The sequence below is a fragment of the Camelus bactrianus genome, chromosome 20 (genome assembly GCF_048773025.1).
Source record: "Camelus bactrianus isolate YW-2024 breed Bactrian camel chromosome 20, ASM4877302v1, whole genome shotgun sequence".
NCBI lineage: Eukaryota > Metazoa > Chordata > Mammalia > Artiodactyla > Camelidae > Camelus > Camelus bactrianus.
Window position 1 is genome coordinate 42,022,711 of NC_133558.1, and position 21,899 is coordinate 42,044,609.

Sequence of the window (21,899 nt, forward strand, 5' to 3'; positions counted from 1 at the left end):
AATGGAATACTACTCGGCCATAAAAACTGACAATATAGGGCCATTTGCAGCAACATGGATGCTCCTGGAAAATGTCATTCTAAGTTAAGTAAGCACGGTAACAAGGAATAAAGAGAAGTTACCTCCAGGTACAGTTATTTTGATTAAAATATCCATACAGAAAGCAAGTCACCCCCACGACTGCTGCCAGGAGGACCATCTGAGTGTAATAGCCCAGATAATCAAAGTAGATTCTGACCTTCTCTGTGCAGAATTTCCTGCAGAAAGACAGAAGGTAGTTTCAGAAGACACACATAATCGCTCTGTAGCTTCATCCTCATGTTAAATTCTTTTTCTTTGTTCTTTTGGGGGACATAATTAGGTTTATTTACTTGTTTTTTAAATGGAGGCATTGAAGATTGAACCCAGGACCTCATGCATGCTAGGCATGCAATCTAACACTGAGCTATACCCTCCCTCCATCATATTAATTTCTGATTCTAAATCAAGGGGGCTTTAAGTTTAAAACTCTGACTCAATTCACACTTAAAACATATGCGTTTTCATAGCAGCCCCCAAATTCTACCGTGAAATAAGAAGTATTTAACGTATCATAGAAGTACAGACCACTGGTTCACCTGCTGAAGAGAGATAAATGAGAACAGAGCAAAGGAGGGGACGAGGCCGACTCTGGAGCAGATGCAGGGGATCATCACCACCCATTGGACAGGCTGGCACATTCAACAAATCCCCCCAAAGATCATGCTTAACAGGCTTGACACAAGTGGACATCAACAACTGGCTCAGTCATCTGCTCCTGCCTTATCTCGGGAACGTCCCTGGGGCAAATGCATCGTAAACCACAGATAATAAGAAAATGGCTGATAATGATAACAACTGGGAGTGCAATGTCTCTGTGACAAAATATTTATAAAACTCATTGTGGGAATGGGAGAGGGCAGGAGGGATGTGACTGAGGAAGGCACTGCCCTGTATTCTTTGTATCTAGCACGTCTGTTGTTCCTAGGTTTTTAAAACTCTTCAATGTTTCTCAGTTAATCTGGAGTAGACGGAACAGGCCAGGGAGGCAAGATTAGAAGAAAGGAGGCAGGGCACGAAGTGGTGCCAGGCTGGTCCTGAAAGGGAGACAGACACAGACAGGCAGAAACAGAGGGCTTAGGGATGAGGCGGAACAATGAGGTGGCGGCTCAGTTGTGTCTTGCCATTGCTGATACTTCCTTTGCCTGGCGCACTGCGGACTCGGCAGTGCTGGGTAAAACCTGTGGCTTTCCTCAGCTCTGAGTTCCCTCTGAGGCTTCCGGCTCAGTCTGGAGCTGAGATGAGCTCCGTGGGCTTAGCCTAGGGTGGACTCAGCTCTGAGAACTGCCTGGAGACCTGGGAAACTTCATGCAGGAACCCCTAGGGCTGGACCAGAGCTCACAGGGCTGCTGTGAGACCAGCTCCATCGTCAGAGACCTGGGCGTGGACCATTCCATGGGGAAAAGGGCTGAGCCCGATGCCAAATCAGATAGGAGGGGAAAGTGGGTTCATTCTCATGTGACTGGGCTTTGTGACCTGGCTCACGGATGGCAGGCTCAGGATGGTTTCTGGCAGAGAAAACCCTGGCAATGGGTTTGAGATGTCTTGGACTCTTTCTTGTTAAGCTTTTTGTAATACATTCTTATCAACTATCTGTCCTGAAAATGCCACATTCAAATCTGAAAGAATGTTAGAAGTTGCCTGCTCCAACTGCCCAGTGGTAAACACACCCTGCTACAGTTAGAGAGCTGGTCAGGCAGCCTCTGCCTGGATATTTACAGCAACGGGGAGTTCATTACTTCCAAAGGTTACATGTCGGCAAGTAGGTCAGATAGAATTTTTGAACCTTTAACAGATGTCTGCCTCCTAGTCCTTGCTGAAAAGCTAGGAATAATGAGGACCCCTTCAAATGTAGTTTTGTCTGATTGTTGTTTCTCTCTGTCAAAAACACCCCAATTCTTAACATCAGTTTTTCAAAATTCAGCTTTGATTTCTTTTTATCAAAATTATACCATACATTCATTAAAGAGTCAAACAGTTCTCGAAAACCGATTGTAAAAAGGAGCAGTTCCCAACAACCGCCCCACTTCCTGGTCAGAAGCAACCACGTTCAGCTCCTACTGCTGACTCTTGGAATAATTACTCCCTGTCTCTGACTAATATCCTTGAAACACAGCCTACTGACTTTTTCAACTTTATGTATCACCTATCTAACTTTCTATTTTGGAAAATGAGGATTAAGCTCTCTTTCAAACCCCATCTCGTCTACACACCCAAACCTTCATTCTTCCAACCTTTTGATACAATTACATTATAATTTTGATCAGCTCAGTATCCTGGCTTTACATTATTAGGACTCAGTACAGACTGTTCACAGCTGTAGCAAGTTGTCTGCTAGGCTTACTTTTATCTTCTCTACTTTGTTTTTCCTGGAGTTAATAATTGTCTTGGTGGCTCATAGCTTAGATTTCTGTGCACTTAACAATTCAACCCCAGACCTTCTCCTAATGAATAACTTTCTCAATACTTTCCAATACATTGTTTACAAATTTCGTCTTCTTGAATAAATCTCTTCAGATCTCCTTCAACCTGGATTAACCACATGCTAGTCTTGTCACAGATTTCAAGGGCCCACTAGTGGGAAGAAACAAAGGGAACACATGGACCAGGAGCAGGGAACAGATCAACATATTTTCCTTAGTAGAACATACTTAAAATAGTGGGAAAATTGTTTTCTTAACAAACACAAACACACACACAAACCCCGAAAACCCATAAAGAATGATTAAAGAGCCATCAAACCCATTGCCCTGCCATCAAATACTGTATAACATAAAACAAAAATAACAGAAGGAAAATATCATATAAATATGAATCTCAAGGGTGATGGGGTACACTCAGTGGCAGAGTGTGTGCTCAGCATGCATAAGGTCCTAGATTCAATCTTCAGTAACTCCATTAGGAAAAAAAAAAGATTTAAAAAGAAAAGAAAAATGTATCAACTTTCAATATTTACATATGTACAAACATCCTCTTTTAGAACTGTGTTCTACAGGATAACCCAGGTTAATGAGAAAGTGCCTCTTCATGACTGTGATCCTGCTGATAATTGAGGGAGAAAATTAGAGTATGACCACATGAAATAAAATCCCTTATGAAATAATGATCCCGGGTGACAATCATTATTGGCTGCTGTCATCACAAAAAAAGAGCCAACTGGACATAATGTACTTTGTGACAGGAGTATAAAACTTCACATAACAAGTATTCTTGCACAGATTTGAACCTCAGTCAGATCAAGCTTTTAGGGGAGGATCAAATCACTTAGCTAAAGCAAATACATAGGATGGAGAAACAAGTCTAACACCACAGGGGAGAATGAAATCAGCCACACAGTAGATAGAGAAACCCCTCAGCAATTTTAAGAAAAATGAGAAAAAGGAAAATTATTGATTAGAACCCACTTGAGAGATATGCGAGCTGCAATGTCTGAACCTAGTCTGGATCCTGATTTCAACCCCAAAACTACTTAAAAGTGTATTTTTGTGACAATCAGGAAATTATTTTGTAACCCTTAAAAAAAAAGGAATATTCCAATTGTATTTGAAAGAGACCTTGTCATTTCAGTAATGAAAGGTTAAGCTATGTAGGATTGTCTTCAAAATGATCCCGTGGTGGGGGAGGGGAGGAGGTGGCGATGAAAGATGCAACAACAGTGACTCTGAGTTGATAATTCTGGAGCTGGGTGACTGATACAGGCAGGCTGGCTGTGCTGTTCTCTCTACTTCTGTACATGTTGAATCTTTCCATAAAATATGAAACAAAAAAAAGACTTCAGTGTTTTAAAACCCTCACTTGGAAGGTTAAGAGGTTTGCCCAAGTAGGTGGGCACCTACATGGGGCGCTGAGATTAGAAAGAACAGGCACCTGGCTCCAGGCCGACCTGGGGCTACTTGACCCTCCTCTCCTCACCGTCCACAGCCAGCCCATAACTGCATCCTGTCAGCCACACTCCCCAAACGCATTCTCCCTGGCTCCCACCATCTCTCATCTGGCCCACTCCAAGAGCCTCCGACCAGGCCTCCCTGCTTCCTGGGTCCCTGCAATTCATTCTCCACATTATCTTTGCAAAATGTGAGTGAGAGAAAATTACTATAGTCCTTAAACTATCATGACTGCTTCTCACTGCACTTAGAGTCTACACTCCTTTCCGTGCTCCTGATGCCCTTCTAAACCTCGCGTCTCGTCACTCTCACCAGCGCTGGCTCCAGTATCTCCTCAAACCTGCTGAGCACATTAGTGCCTCGGGGCCAATGGACAAGCTGCCTCTATTCCTGGGGTGACTTTTCCAAGATCCTCAAAGTCCAGCCTCCTTATCGCCATCTCAGCTCACATGTCACCTACTCAAAGATAGCATTCTTGACTCACTTCCCCCCAAGTCTCCCATCTCAACACTGTGTCATTTCCTTCATTTCAATCTGACATTTTTTCCTTATTCGCCTGATGATTTTTGATTGCTCGGTTGTCTTTGGCCTCCCTCCCCCCAGCAGCCTTGCCCAAACACCATAAGCTCCCGGGGAGCAGCCGGCACTGGTGCTCTGAGAAGACACATGCTGAGCACGAAATTACAGTCACGTGGTGTAGTGAAACGGTGTCGAACAGCAAATACAGCAAAGCAGTGAGAATTTCTCTCTTATTTTATAATTTAAGTGAAATCTAACTTTTACTCCTGTTTAATGAAGAATTCGGTAGGACTCTGGTCCCAGTTCCTGGACGGCAACCCCTAAAGCCTTGAAATTTCCCAAGATAGGAATGTCTTTGCTATTCATCGTGGACCCTTGGATGGCTTGTGTTCATGAGTTGACTCAGGATGGGGACTGGCCAGCCAGATACACCAACCATGTGATTAGAGGAGTGGGGCTTTGAGCTTTGTGACAAGTGAGTTACCACCAGGAGAGGAAGGGGCTCAACGGTTAGGGCTAAGGAAAGGTCTGACTTACAGTTAGGGTTTGGTTTAGCCATGTAGGTAGTGACCCAATAAATCATGTCTTTGTTATAAAGCCTCCAGTAAAAACTTGGGGCAACAAAGCTCAGAGCTCCTGTGAGCTTCCTGGTTGGTAACACTCTTGGAGGACTGTCACACTCAGATTCCATGAGGGCAACCCTGAGTCCTTCCCACTGGAGTGCTCTCCACAACAGCTCACCTGATGAGATCTAAGGGCTGCTTCTTGTCTATGCTTTGAGGAGGAGCCCATTCCCTGTACAGAAGGCCCTGTATGCTGGGGCAGCTGAGGTCCTCTGACGGAGGCTGAAGTTGCACTGGGAAGCAGAAGCAAACAGGTGAGCGTCACTGTCACCACGTCTTCACATGTTCTGTTGATAAAATGCTGTGCTAACACTTCGTGGTCATTTGTAAATGAGGGGCCCTCACTTGTCAGAAGGGATGGAGGTACCATATAATTTTCCATAATTCTCACCCAAGATTAATACTAACCCCTTGAGGGTCATTTGCAAACGTGGGTGGAAAGGAACGCTTGGATTTTACAGTCCTGGGACCACCGTGGGTACCTGGTGAGAGCCTTGCAGATGCTTAATGTCCTATAACCGGGCCAGTCTTCCACAGCAAAAAAAAACTAGCCCACCCAAGTGCCCAAACTGCTGCAGTGGAGGGACACCTGACGGTCCAGCCCCCTCCTTGGACCCCCAGAGGAACCTGGACTCTGGCTGGTTAGGGGCAGGGTCAATTCTAAAACCCAGGCTTTTTTGTCCCCACAATTCAGTAGTTATTCGGTGACAGCACATGGAATATAAACAAAGAAACTTGACATGATGATATATATTTAGCTTACTCAAGAAACAAAATTTAAATCCTTTCATTCTCCTTCCCACCTGACACACTTTCCTTTGTCCTGTACTAGAACCAGATTATTACCCACCCAGCCTTAACATGGGTCCTGACTCCACTTACCTCCCTCCCAAACACCACATGAGATGATTCCTCAGCCTGGATCTGGGACCAGCAATTACAAGAGGCTTTAGTGGAAAAGAACTGGTTGTGCACAGATGCCAACTAAACACTGTAGAATCCTGGTGTCCCACATTAGTAATCATGACAGCTGTTTGCAAGTGTCTCCAAAGTTCATTTCAGACTCTCACTTCTAATTTTGTTGGGACATAAATATAAATCATGTGGACTGCTGGGCTGGACTGCTATGCTGGGTCTCTGATCCAGGAAGCTCAGTGTGTGCTCCCTGCACCCAGCTCCCTGTTCTGTTCATGCATGTGCATCAAGCAGCTGTTTAGTGTCCATTTTAATATCTTAAACAGTGCATTTCAGTATTGTCTTCATCCACAAATACGTGTACCACACAGTAGTAATGATCAATCTCAGTCTTTGCTTTCTTTGTTCTTAGAGAGTCAGATAAATGGATAGCAAAGATAACAAAGTCATAGAGCGCTATAATATAGTATTTCCTTTATTTCAATGACAGGATTTATTTAAAGAGCTTAGATATAACATCCTTGCATTTATGGCATCATTAAGCATCTGAGGCTGTTACATTTTAAAAACTTCACTTCATGTGAGATGTCATCAGTTAGAGAAGTGCTCCTGAATTTGAGAGGTTGCTGTCATCTCAGACGGAGTCCCTAAAAAATGTCAACACTCTGCAGTATTGCCATCATGACAAGAACCCAGACAGATGAAATTTGGAAAGCCCTGTGGCTTACTTGTGCACGGACAGAAAATGGTATTTCAGAGGGAAAAGCCTGAATTACAGAAAATGATAAATTAAATGGTCTAACATGCATTTCCTTTACAAAGAACTAATACTTCTTTGGTTGATAATAACATCTGTCAGTAATTATGAAAATAGCTGACAGATGCGTAGTACTTACTATTAGCCAGGGCTGTTCTAACATTGACACGGATTCATTAATCCCCATAGCAACTCTACGAGGTGGGTACTATTATTATCCCCATTTTATTGATGAGGAACTTGATAAACACAGAGGCTAAATGTCTTTTACAAGGTCGACAGCGAGAAAACAGCAAAGGTGTTCCATCCTGACCCTGCGCTCTTGGCCACTTCTCTTTTTTGTTGTTGTTGTTGGCGGGGAGATAATAAGGTAATTCTGGTGGGGTGTGGGGAAGTAATTAGGGTTATTTGTCTATTTTAGAGGAGGTGTTGGGGGCTGAACCCAGGAACTTATGCGGGCTATGCATGAGCCCCATCACTTGAGCTGTACCCTCCCCTCTCGAATCTATGCTCTTAGCTGCTAATCCACACTGCCCCACATGGTAACTCTGGGGGAACTACAGTTCATTCATTCACTGACTCGTTAAACCCAGCCTTCCCGGTGCCTGGGATTCAGCAGTGAAAAAGACAACATGGTTCCTGCCCTAAAGGAGATTGTCACCTCCTACATATTATTTTCATTTTACCCAGGAAGAAACAAGGTCAAGAAAATTAGCCTTTTCCTGTTAACACCGGAGGATACATAAGGTGCTTTATTTCGCTTCTGCCATTTGACTTACACCATGGGGAGGGAAAGCTGCCTTGCAGATCCCGGAGATCACAAGCCTTTTAATCCCGAATTTCTTTTAACACTGTCCCTTACTTGATACTTGATCTGAGAAAGGATGAAGTAAACCTAAAAAGATTTTAAGAGAGTGTGTGGCTTATACAGGGTAACTAACCAGCCACTGTTTACTATCCTAACACGAATCTGTAGGCATATTTCTTTTCTTTCTCTTTTTTCCTTTTTATGGGCAGCCTTTAAAAACCAAACCAAATCACTGATAATTCAACAGCAGGCTCTAAATCACCCCCAAGACAACAGCTAAACTCGGTTTAGACCTACAATGCGGCTTCTGGTGGCTGGAATGAAGAATGTATCTCTATCCTGAATATAAAAGTCATTCACGCAGCTCTTCTCAAATAGGGCAATGAAAAACTCTTGCTCCGGCTTGATGATACTTTCATCCACATGGAGGACTTTCATAAAACAGCTGAAATTATCAAAGGCTGAGGACCAGGTTTTCAGATCACTGGGCTTCAGAGGCAATTTTATGTGCAGTATCTCAACGTATGTACAGAGCACCTCCCACAGGGTGTGTACTTTTGAAAATACAAGCTTGTCATCCAAAACCTATATTGGGAGAATGAAAACACAAACCAGGAAACTAAGTATTTTCACATTTTTAGTACACAGATTTTTCTTACATTGCTGTTAGTTAAAGCACTTGTGCAAACACACACACATATGACACTGGTAAAAGTGAAGATATAACAAAAATAGATTTGCAAACCATCATATATTTTTGCCTTAAAGACAATTTCTTTGTTGAAATTACTGAAAAGTTATTTAAAATCCTTACAGTTCATTCATAAAATAACCAATGTTTTTGGTGAAGAAAAGCATACTTGTTAATTTTTAGTCCAAATTAGTAACTAAAATTAGAAACACCAAAATATTCTTTGCAGTGGTATTGTAATGACAAATTTTTAAATTTCTGAAACCTAGGACTATTTACATATCTGTTCAACATAGTGTTAAACAGCCATTAAAAGGGATTTAAAAGAATAATGTTTATTGATATGGAATATATAATAAAAGGAAAAAGCAAAAAAATGTGAAATAATAATTTTCCTTTTTGGAAGGGAAAAATATCTACATTTGAACAAAAAAATGTTTAGAAGGATTTTAAGATTCTTTATGTATAATTAACGTACAGATGAGTTTTAATTCCACTCTTCTTACATTTTCAATTTTGGGGGTAAATTTTTATAATAAAATAATCATTAAAAAGTTTCTTGCATTAATACATTAATAGATATATTTATGACTACATTCTCTGGCTATTAGACAAGATCTCCTAGCTTTGGATCTGAAACATACATTCCATAATGCAGATTCTGACTAACTCGCCTCCCAGCCCACAGTGAAGGCACGGCTAGGGTGACATATTTCAAATATAATTCCAGGTAACATGCAGGCTCCCAACCAATGGCTGCAAAGGGACTGACACTGATCTGGTTGCTCCCAGCTGCAGACCATCACAGATGAGGTTATATTCATAGGCTCATGCATTCTCTGTCAAAAGAAATCAGAAAATGTTAGGCTTTTACTTTCACCAAGGCAACAAGAAATTGATTTTTTTATGCAAAAAAATAACAACAAACCAATTTGAACCTTATGAAAAGACATTTGCTCAAAACAGCACAGTAGCAATGAAGGTGCTCTGGCTGGCAGGGACTTGTTAGATTCCTGTGAGTGCTGGACTCCTCACATGGAATTCCCTTGGCACTCCAGAAGGCCTGTGGTTGTCCCCATGGGTTTGTGGCCATATGTGGTGCACAAAAGTCTCTGGCTTTGCCACAATTTCAAAGCCTTTTTTGGCTTATGAAAGGTTTTGGACTCAAATGGAGTTTTCTTGAGTCCACTCACTGATGGCATTCACCAGAGTTATAGTCCAGATCTGACATTCTAGACTCGTAAAATCTTGCAGACATTCAAATGGTTCAGGTTTGGATGTGTATTCACCTCTGCAGGCCTGGACCATATTCGATAAAGCCACTCGGACAAGTTCAGCAAAATGCAAGAAATTTTTCTCTCTGCTAGACTGAAATGTCTGTGAAGCATAAAAACTTCTGCATCTACAAAAATAGGGAACCAACTAATCAATAACATATCTATCTATAATGCATGGCCATTTAAAAAAAAAGTACTGTATTTACTGCTATTAAATTCTATCTGGCTTTTGCCAAATTGTGTCCTAAACTGTAAGGAAAGTATATAAATGTAGAGAATTTTTGAACTTTTAATAGAAAAAGGAACCCTCCTAATCGGTTGGTGGGAATGTAAATTGGTGCAGCCACTATGGAAGACAGTATAGAGGTTCCCTAAAAAAATAAAAATAGACTTCCATGTGATCCAGCAATCCCAATCATGGTTATATGTCTGGAGAAAAATATAATTCAAAAAACACATGCACCCCAATGTTCACAGCAGCACTATTTACAATAGCCAAGACACTGAAACAATCCAAATGTTCACTGACAGACTGGATAAAGAAGTTGTGGTATATCATATATATATATGTATATTTACATATATACATATATATACACACACATATATACAAATTAACACACACACAAAATGGAATACTGCTCAGCCGTAAAAAATAAAATAATGCCATTTGCAATAACATGGATGGACCTACAGGGTATTATGCTAAGTGAAATAAGTCAGAAAAAGAAAAACAAGTATTCTATGTATTAACATATGCATATCTAAAAAATAAAACAAACTAATGACTATAATAAAAGAGAATTAGACTCACAGGTACACAGAACAGACTGGTGGTTACCAATGTGGAGAAGGAGGAGAGGGGAGGCAGGAAGGGGGTAGGGGATTGAGAGGTAAAAATTACTACGTATAAAGTGGATAGGTTACAGGGCTGTATCTTACAGCACAGGGGAATATAGCCATTATTTTATGGTGATTTTAAATGGAATACATTCTATAAAAATATTGAGCCTCAGTGTTTTACACCTGAAACTAATATGATGTAAATCAACTCCTCAATTACAAAATTTTTAATCAAAGTTTTCTTTTCATATTATTTGCAATGTTAGAAGCCACCACTGTCAATAGAAACATAGTGCCAGTCACAATTTTCCAGTAATCCCATTTAGAAAATAAAAAGTAACAAGTGAAATTAATTCCAGTAATAATTATATTTATCCCAAAATATCCAATATATTATCATTTCAAAAGTGTGATTAACACTTTTAAACTTATTAATAAATATTTTACATTATTTTTGTTGTACAAAGTCTTGAAAATCTATTATGTATTTTCCACTTATAAAACATCTCAATTCACAATAACCACATGTGGCTGGTGGCTACCATACTAGACAGAGCAGATTACAACATTCACACTTCTGATAAATTACCTGCTCTTACTTATTTAAAAAACTTACAGAAAAGGATTTAGGTATTCCCTATATCAAACAAAGCAACCTTGACGGGTGGGGAGTATCTTCATTATAAAGTGAAAAATAAAGGTAAGAGAGCCACGGTTACATGTATGTTAATGTAACAAAACCTTCTTAATTCATTCAGGACTTTACAATCTTTCTTCATATGCCAAGGGTTCACTGTCACTGCGCAATGTTTTTCACTATTATCATCTTTGGAATTGAGAGGCTTCTGATGACCCTGCTTTGTGCATCTATACATAAAGGAAAATAACAAAACAGAGGAAAAGGCCTTATTAAAGATAATTTAGGGGGGAGGCTATATCTCAATTGAAAGATCATATTCTTAGCATGCACAAGGGCCTGGGTTCAATCCCCAGTACTTCTTCTAGAAAAAAAAATAAATAAAAACCTAATTACCACCCCCCTGCAAAAAATTAATTAATTACTTTAATTAAATTTAAAAAAAGATAATTTAGTGCAGGTTTATCAAGTTACAAGAGCTACAATGAATGCCCCTTCCCCCATTAATTTAGAAGAAGTCTCACAGTATTTCCCAACATAAAGGCTAAAATATAATTCAGAACACTTTCTGATGGTCAGCATGATTTTAACAAAAAAGCAGATAATTACCTCCCTGGTGTCAAAGCTCTGTCAGAGATGGGCACAGAAAATTTAGTAAAAATGATTTTGCATCTACATTTGAAAGAAATGCTGAGAAATGATCTTTTCTGTTGGAAATTAGTCTGCTTTTACATTCTGCAGTAGGCATACATGTTTACAAACCAGGCAGGAACTGGATCATATTTTACACATACTTTAGAAACTGATTTGAATTTTGCTCTCTACCTGCATGTCTATTTTTTAGGTAATAACATAAGCTGGCCACTATACTAAATTTTGTTTCCCTGTTTGCTTAATCCTCACAACAACTCGGTAAGATGCTATTATTACCCCCATATAACAGATAAAGAGCTTGAGTCAGAAAATAATTTGTGTAACTTGGTAAATGGTGGAGCTGGGTAAGACCGCAGCCAGTCTGACACTCAAGTCCATTCTTCTCACCGATGTCTGATACTGCTGCCTACATTCAGCAATGACTGCTGATTTCATATTTAAGTGTGTCATTTCTAAAAGTGCAAAGCTATATTAGTACTGCTGTGTAAATTATTCTTTTGAGATGCGATTGCCAAAAAAACAAAAACAAATAGTATCAGGGTGCCACTGAGGGGAGGGCAAACTGCATATGGACAGACACAAGGGGACTTTTGAGGACACAGTTGCACAACCCTAGAAATAGCTAAAATGGCTGACTTGTACAATTATAACGTGTGAATTTTATGGCCTGTAAATTACACCTTAATACAGCTATTAAATTAAGAAACTGGAATACCAAGTTAAGACTAAAACACATATATATCACACAAAGAACAAGAGGCAAATATTATTTACTGTGCCATTTTCCTTCATGCAGCTTCCTTTCCTCACCCGTTCCTGAAAGGATGATTCAGTTTTAAAATAGTCTTTTAATTTATTCAGCAAATAAGTTTTGACTGCTTACTATGTACCCAGGACTAGTCTAGGCACTTGGAATAGATCAATAAATAAAACAAAAGTCCTGTCCTCACGGAGCTTGGTTGGGGTCTAGCTGGGTTGGGGGTTAGAGATGACAATTCACACAACAGAGCAGCAGAGGAGGCGGCATGTTAGGAAAGAGGAACCATGGAAAAAAGAAAAAAGGGCAAGGTAAATAGGGTTGAGAGTATGGGATGAGGGTGATGTTGTATTAAATACCAGAGCAGGCCACACTGAGGGCTGAGGTTAGAACTAGGACTAGGAGGTGAGAAGTCCCAGGTGGACAGAATAACCATCACCAAGGCCAGCGTGCACCTCGCATGTTCCAGAATGGGGGAACGGCTGGAGCTGCGGAGGAGGGTCAGTGCAGATCCTGTATGGCCTTGGAGGACGTTGTAAGGACTGTGGCTTTTACCCGGAGTGAAATGCGGAGGCACTGCAGAAGGACGACACAATCTAACTTAGGTTTTCAAGGCTCACTTGAGTGCCAGGTGAGATTAGGTGAAAAGGGTCAGAGATGAAAGGAGGGAAGCCTCTGAGAAGGGCTGTGCAGGAGGAGAGGACAGTGGCTCAGGGCAGGGAAGCAGCAGTGGACGCAGGAGCCATGGTGAGAAATGGCTGGGTTCTGGATATGTTTTAAAGGCAGTGTTAAACCAGATCTATTGACAGAATTCATGTGGTATGTCAGTGAAAGTCAGAATAACTCCAAGATTTTTGACCCAAGCAGCTGGAAGGATTAAGTTTCCACTAACTGAATAGGGGAGGCTGCAGAAAGAACCAGTTTGGGGGGTAGGAGGACCAAGAGCTCCGTTTTTACACGTTGGTTTTAAGATATCAGAGTTCCAAGCGAAGATGTCAAATTAGCAGAAGATCGTAAAAGTCCAGAGTTGGAGAGAAAAAGTCTAGCCGGAGACAGAAATGTGGGAATCATGGGTCACGCAGGTGGCAGAGGAAGCCATGAAACCCAGGTACTCAAACATAAGATAACCTGGCATTAACCAAAGAAGATATCCTTGAGGGCCTGCCTACTAGGTGTGGATATCAGTCCTATTTTCCAACCACTCGAGTTTTAAAAAGGAACTTAAAAAAGAATTCTTTCAAGACACTGCCTCCAGTGGGTGGGTCCAGAGCTGGAGTGAGAGAATGGGATGGTGCACGCTACTCCCTACGGCAGAATGTGTGTGTGTGTGTGTGTGTGTGTGTGTGTGTGTGTGTGTGTGAGCAAGGGGATGAGTTACACCTCGCTTAAGAAAAAGAGCTAGTAAGTCTAGAAGCCGAAAGATGAAAGAACATCCAGATCTGGCAGAGGGAACAGGGGAAACAATGTGTAGTGTAAGTCATATTCCCATAATGCCATTTCCCACCATCCTTTCATCAGGAACACAGTTGGAAAGGGGGGAATTATGTAGATATGTGTGACGTACACAAACTTTCTGACTATGTAACACTGAATATCTACATATGTAGCAAGTTAATGATATTTATATCTACTTCAAGTTTAATAACATGTTCACAACAGAGGGAAAATAAAATATTGAGGACTGGTAGAAGTATTATAGAAGGCCTTTCAATGCTCAGAATGGAAGCAAAAGCAGCTTCACCCCACAAATAATGTCATTAAGAGTCAAGAATGTTTGTATTTGCTTAAGAAATTGAGAATTACAACTTCCTGCTTTAAAGAATTAACTTTAAGACAGATACCATACTATAAGCAACGTCTATACTGGTGCTTTCTTAAAGCTATTTTTAGTTCCTGCTTGTTCTGATGTACTCCAGAAACTCTGCAAAGAAAACCTTCAATTCAAAGGCTTAAAGGAATAAAAAAAGAAATAACACTGTATTCTTTTAAGTGTTCTCTGTACTGAAAGTCACTTGCAAATGCAGCACCCTGCCACAGGGCTACATTTTTAACAATAAGTCCTTTGCGCAATTTTTCAATCGCTATGTGACTTTGTGTCAGTCTCTCACTCAGAAGCAGAATGCAGTACCAGAAAATGACACGTCATGTCTAAAACTACAGATGTGGAATATGAACGTACACCAGGACACAGCTAAGTGGGAGGGTGAGGTTTACCTTCTAAGTCACCGTAAGTGCAGTTACACCTGCTCCCTGCTTCCCCTGTGAAGTGAAGAGCTAGTCTTTTCCAGAAAAGCTCTCATTCTGAGAACTGTCTTCTTTAAAATATTTGGAGATTCTTTTTTAAGGTTCTTTCACTTTTAAGTCTTTCCCCAACTCTACATCCCATAACAAGTGTTAAAATTATCCAATAGCCTATTGTTACAGAGCATACTCTACAAAAGCTGAGGTTTCCCAGGGTTTGGATCCCAGAAATCTGCTACCAGATAATCCTACAGCCTTCCTTCCATAAATGACTCTTCTGCCAATTCCCAGCTGCAGGCAAGGTTGGCTTCTCAGACCAGGTAACTGTCTAACTCTGCCTATGAACACTCTACTGCCAGTAAAGGAACTCTCAGACAGGAAGCAAACTTAGCCCCTAGTGAGGGTTGCCTCCTTCAAACAATCAAGATGCCATCACCAAGCAAATATTTAAACCTACTGCAAAACTTCTGAAGACATCTTACAAACAATATAGTTTCTATAGCATACTATTTGCTCTGGAACAGTGACTTCCAATGGAGGGAACACAGGACCCCATGACCCAAGCAATTTTTTAAAACTGCACACAACCGTCCCTCTTCACGTGAGGATTCAGGCAAGCCATTCTTACAGGTCTCTGTGTAAACAAAATGACAACACCTCTAGGAGTAGGGTGAAAAGCAGCGAGGTAGACTTTTAGTGAAAGGGGGTGATTTAATAGGTCCCATCGCCCACTTACCTCCCAACACAGGACAATCATCTCAGATCGAGAACAAACACTTTGGGAAACAGAGGTTGTTTATGTTTTTATGGTTTTCTGGTGGAAATAATGCCCTGAGTCATGGGAAGTTGTGGCTGCAAAATTGAACAGGGGACTAGACATTTTCACATTCAAGACAGAAGTAGCCCCCAGGTGGCCACCATATCTGCTCTCCCCTTTTCCTGTTCACCCCAAAAGCTGAAGGACTCTCCTGCTTTCAATAACACCCACCACTTCTCACAAATTCCTGCCAAGTTCACGTCAGCAGCTGGTGGTGTCAAAGTCACCATTTGTACCGTTCTGAAGTCCCTCCATTACTTTATATCCCTTCTATTTTCTCTGTTGTCTCCCTAGCTACACTTGCATTCAGAAGCTGGTTACCGCACTAACATTGTCTCTGTAATCAGTCCAGGAAATACGAAGTAGAGATTCAACTGTAACCAGTCCCAGAATACTTGTCATGCCACTCTAGTTTTCCAACAAAATACTCTGGTATCTCTCAGCTCACCCAAAGAACCACCACATTATGTAGAGGTTGTAAAAGTAGAGGGCTTTCTCTAATGGAAAACACTGTGGCTTGTGGTAGAGTTGTGATTTCAGTTTTTGCAACTAGTTACAGGCCAAAAGACATAATCCACAAATTTTCTTCAAGCGTTTGGAATTTAAACTTTTATTAGATACAGAGCCGGCGGACTAACTGTCATCTATGAACATATGGTCATATTACCAAATAATGTTCATTTCTGCCTTACAGACATGTAAGAAGTTGAATTACACCTGCATCCTGTTGGCCTTTAGAATTGGATGTGAAGCATCCTGTGAGACAAAAAACCTCCTATCCAGTCACAGAACACCTTACAGACAACATCACATTAATGCCACTGAATACATTAGTATAGTCCATGTATTGTTAAGTTACATCTCCAATTTCTCAGAGCTGGATAGGAGATGTCTAGAAAAGCTGGAAAGCCCAATTACCAAAACAGCTCAAAAGTTAAAGCAGACTCCTTCACCTCCCAGAGTGGAGGGCAGAGATTGACAACCACCCTGTCCTCCCCCAGGACGTGGCATGTGGGGAAGCAGGCAGGAGTGGGTGTCTGGGACTCGGAGGTGGAGAGGTGATGAAAGCAAGAGTGGAACTGCTCTGGTCCTTGAACAACAGAGCTATAAAAAGCTCGGCTTCTGTTCAACCCGATCGCTCTCCCACTTTCCCTCCCACCTACGTGACAAACAGAGCACAGTCAGGCACTTTCTGCCCATGACGGTGACTACTCGCAGGAAAGGGACCAGTATAAAGGCATGTCCTATAAAATATCAGTCTGATTTTAAAGACTATGTTGTAAACAATGAACAGCACTGTCACAGTGGGACACTTGTGAGGCGCTCAACTAGGGAGGAGGAGGTTAAGGATCCATTTCCCACACTTCCATGTCTTTTATCACTCCTATTTCTGACCTTTCCTTTGCCACTTTTTGTAGCACTGCCATCACTGGCAGGTAAAGGGGCAGCAATGTGACTTGGCCGTTTGGCTGATGGGGCTACATTTCCCAGCACTGGAATGAAAAGGCACTGGAAGAGGAGCAGCTGGAAGATGTGAACTGCGGTCCTGGCCTGTGCCCAACACTAACCAGGCGACCCTGGGTTAGGCTGTTAGTCTCTCTGGGCTTCCGGCTGTTTACTTATAAAAGAAGGTTTTGTCATTCCACAAATATATCCAATATGAAATGTAACGCGAAAGTCAGACATAATGATATCTCACCTGCTTGCCTCAGGGAACGGTACAAGCACTGAACACTATGTGAATGTAAACACAGAGTTAAGAAAACTGTTGAGGTAAAGTGCTAAACTGAACATGGAGATAAAGTTTTATGGATTTTCTTGGCTTTCTTTTTTAATTGCAACACTGAATTAATAGTTATTAGCTATACTCCACACCACCACCCCTGCAAATAAATAAAGTAGGTTAGCACTGCCTGGATGCCTGCTATTGCCCGATGCTAAGCAGGGTGAGAGGTATAAAGGAGGCTGAACAAGGGAGTCTTCTCCAGTTACCAGCTAAGTGAGGAGACACATTGGAAACCACCCGGGAGTGGTACCAAGTCAGCACTCAAAGCCAAGATTACAGGCTACCGATCATGAACAGTGCAGGAATACAAAGAGGAGCTAGAAGTATTTGGAGTAAATAGGGAAGATTCTATGAAGGGGATAGGGATTCAACTAGTTCTCAGGGCAATTCTAAGCTGTTTTAACTGAGGACTGGATAGGAAAAGCCTGGTGACTCCTGGTTTTTAATAAGGCACAAGTTACCCTAGAAGGCTAGGTCACATAATGATTGGAACACATAAGGTAAGGCCAAAGTGATGGAGGGTCGAGACTACCTGGCTGAGATCTGGTTGTGGTAAGTCTTTGACTTGACTCTAGTTGTTGGAGCTTCAAAATTGTAGGTTGACTGAAATGGTGGGGAGAGAATATCCAAGAATTCAATAGAAGGAAAAATTCATGTATCAGGGATGAAAGCTCTTCATCAGAGCATCAGTAATCAGAATAGTCTCTTGAAACCAAAAACATACAGTTCCAGAAGCTGACAAAATGTGGAGGGTGGTGAGAGAAAGATAAATCAAAGACCATCCCAAGCCTTTGGGTATTCAAGACAGGAAGAATGATTATCCCACTGAATAAGTGGAGACGCTGCAAGAAAAATGATTATGAAATCAGCTTTAGACATGTTGAATGTGACATATGAGCTAAGAGTAGGTGTTCTCTAAGAAGCTCAAAATTCAAAACTGAAGCACAGATCTAGAGTACAGGCTTAAGATGCAGAAGGACAAGACATGATAAATCTCCTAAAAGAAAATATAGGCAAAACATTATCTGACATAAATCTTAGCAATGTTCTCCTAGTGCAATCTACCCAGGCAATGGAAATAAGAGAAAAAAGTAAACAAATGGGACGCAGTTAAACTCATAATTTTCTTCCCAGCAAAGGCAACCATAAGTAAAACAACAACCTACGAATGGGAGAAAATATTTCCATATGATAAGACTAACAAGGCTTAATTTTCAGAATATATAAACAGCTCATACAATTTAGTAACAAAAAAACAAACAGCTTAATCCAAAAATAGGCAGAAGACCTAAACCAGCATTTCTCCAATGAAGACACAAGTGGCCAATATACACATGAAAAAATGCTCATTATCACTAATAAACAGAGAAATGCAAATCAAAACTACAATGAGGTATCAGCTCACACCAGTCAGAATGGCCATCACTCAGAAGTTTATGAATGATAAATGCTAGAGAGGCTGTTGAGGAAAGGGAACCCTCTTATACTGCTGGTGGGAAACCAGTTTGGTGTAGTCATTAAAGAAAACATGGAAATCCCTCAAAAAACTAAAAGTAGACTTATCCTATGACCCAGTAATCTCACTTCTGGGTATACAACTGCAAGGAACTCCAATGTGAAAAGATACCTGCACCCCAGTATTCATAGCACCACTGTATACAATAGGTGAGACATGGAGGCAAGCTAAATGTAGCAACAGATGACTGGATAAAGAAGTTGTGATATATTTATACACTGGAATACTACTCTACCATGAAAAGGACAAAATAAAACCATTTGCAGCAACATGGATGGAGCTAGAGATCATCATTCTAAGTGAAAGCAGCAGAAACAGAAAAATACCAAATGATATCGACTCATATGTGCAATCTAAAAAAAGAGAGAAAAAGACACTGTGAACTCATCTACAAAACGGAAACAGACATGCAGACTTAGTAAACAATCTTAAGGTTACCAGGGAAAGGGGATGGGAAGGGCTAAATTTGGGAGTTTGAGATTTACAAATGTTAGCTACTATATATAAAAGTAGATTTTAAATAAAGTTTCTTCTGTATAGCACAGAACCCTATGTTCATTATCCAGCAATAACCTATAATGAAAAAGCCGGTATAGCCACCAACTGAGGAAGCAAGAGAAGAAAGGAGTTAGTTATGCTGGGCTAGAGCCCACTTCTAAAATCCTTCTCAGCCACTGAGGCTGCCTCGAGTACACTGAGCCCTCCTCCCAGGGACAGGCTGACATGACATGTGTCCTGCAACCTGAGGCAGCAGAGGCCGTCCCCACGTCTGGCAGTGGGGGAGATGGGAGGAAGTCCACCTGCTCCCCCTGGGGCAGCAACCCTCTCCGAGGTCCCCGCCTCCTGAGTGCACCGAGCCTCCCTCTCAGGAACCCACTGACTTGAAATCAAGTGATCCACGAACCTGGGGCAGCGGTAGGGAGATGGGCAGCGACCTGGCAAGCTGGTCGATTTGCCCCCATCTCCCCCACGGCCAGTCCAGGGCTCGGCTTTTGCTGCTCCAGGCACGGTCCCCAGGTCAGCCTGCTCCCGGGAGGAGGGCGCGGTGTGATCGAAGTCTGTGGCGGGTTATGGGGTCTGCCCATGGGAGCCCTTGGATTTGCTTCAAACTCCCCAGCACATAGCCTGAGCTTGGCCTCTGCTGCCCCAGGTTCGTGGAACTCAGGTTACAGGTCAGCCTGCTCCTGGAAGGCGGGTGCTGTGCTGTCAGGGAATGGCGGCGGCTGCGATGGCGGGATTGGGGCTGCCCTGTGAGAGCGCGGGGTTTGCGACCATTTCCCGCTGCTGCTGCAGCCATCCCAGCGCACTGATCGCACCGCGCCCACCTCCCAGGAGCAGCCTGACCTGTAACCTCAGTACCACGAACCTGGGGCTTTAGAGGCCGCCCCCAAGGTCAGGCCGCGGGGAAGATGGGAGCAAATCCAGGGGCTCTCATGGGGCAGCCCCCATTCCATCCGAGGTCCCGCACCCGCCTCCCAGGAGCAAGAGATGGTCTGAGGGCCAGTCGGAGATGCTCCGGAGCCGTCCGGCGCCCTCCCGCCTCCCGGGACTATGCCTGCTCTCCTAAACTCGGATATAAGCGGCGGCAAAAACGCGGGGTTCAGGAAGTACTAATAGCGGGGTTACCACGAACCACAGCGGCGGCTGGGACCCGCCTCAGGGTCCTAAAGGGACGCAAGGCCGGGACCTCACCTCCGCACCCCTCCCTGGGTGCCTCCCCAGCCGCACAGCCCAGGCGTCACCCGCCGGCTCCCCGAGCAGCGCGCCCCCACCAGCGCCCCCTTAACTGCCCGGCAGCGGCAGCCGAGCCGCGGGCAAGCGGCGGCCCAGACCCCAGGCCGTGTTCCTGTTCCAGGAGCTGGTCCAGGAGCAACCGGCTCCTGCCAGCTTCCACGCGTTCTGGTCGGGTTTCGGCGTCCGCGCGTCTGTGCGTCTGCGCGTGCGCGCCCCTCCTCCTCCCGCCCGCAGCGCAAACTGCCCGGGTGGGTCTCCTGCTTTACAGGACCTGGCCACTGGCGCCGGGAGGAGCCAGGTTGGGCCCCTCCTGCTCGTCCCGCCAGGTCTCCATCCACAGGGCCTTCACCCCGTCACCGACTGGGTCCTGGCACTGAACTAGAACCACGACTGCCCTGGGCCAGGCCACACCCCACCAGCCCCACTTCCCCTGCTCAACTTCCCCTCCCTGTTACTACCCTCCCACCCCTGGCCAGGCCCAGTCTCCCACCAGACCTTGAAGACAGGGCTTCTTCTCCTCACATCGAGGTCCCTGCCGTGACACTGTATCCTGCTAGGTCCTTACCTGTGGCCCCTACACCCACAAGCTTACCCCTCATGCCTCACCACAGGACCCCCAACATCCTGAAATTTTCCCCCTCACCTCCAGCCAGGTCAGTTCCACTCTGAGAGGGCCCCACACCCCTCAACTTATACCCCCTCACCATGGGATCCCCTTCGCTTTGAGTGCACCCCTACTCTGAGCTGACTCCCTCACCCCTCACCCGGTGGTTGTGGTGGGGAAATCCGGGCTCCAGGAATGATGACTATTGCCACCAGCGGGGGATCCAGCCTAGTGTGCACCTTCATAGTTAATGTCTGAGGCTACAGGGCGAGGCAGGCTGGGCTGAAGGCGGTTCCAATTCCTGCCCTGGCACCCTGATCCCCGCACCCTGTGCCTCAACTGTCCCAATGGGTCAGGGTGATCCCAGGCTGCCAGCCACTGTCCTGTGGGCCTTGGGTGGTTGATGGTCCTGATGGTGATCTGGACCCCTAGGGCGGAGGCATTGGGCACGCCGACCTTTGGGGTGGGGGAGTTCAGAGGGTGCACTTGAGAGCAGGGGTAGACAGCAGATGGTGGGCTGTGTGCATGGGGCTGTGTTCATGGCCTGGGCTCAGTCCAGATGTGTGCAGGGACCTTGTTCATTCACACCAGGCCAGAGGGAAGAGGAACGGGAGCTTTTAAAGCGTCAAAGTTCGGAAGCCAAGGCTGAAGAGCAAAGTAGGCAGGTGCACTGGCCAGGCCACCATGGAGCCTGCCGCGATGCTTCTTCCTTGCATCAGGGGAGACTGGCAGTTGACTGGCCACTGAGACATCCCCTG

At 43.5% G+C, this 21,899-nt stretch overlaps 1 long non-coding RNA gene across 1 annotated transcript; it reads right to left on the reverse strand.

Moving 5' to 3' along the window:
* Nucleotides 1–6,478: 6,478 nt before the first annotated feature.
* Nucleotides 6,479–20,710, reverse strand: LOC141574157 (uncharacterized). The gene is made up of 3 exons (XR_012500832.1): nt 20,496–20,710; nt 8,920–9,114; nt 6,479–8,169 (listed from the first exon to the last, which is right to left on the reverse strand). It is a non-coding gene; the product is annotated as an uncharacterized LOC141574157 (long non-coding RNA).
* Between the last annotated feature and the right edge of the window lie 1,189 nt (nt 20,711–21,899).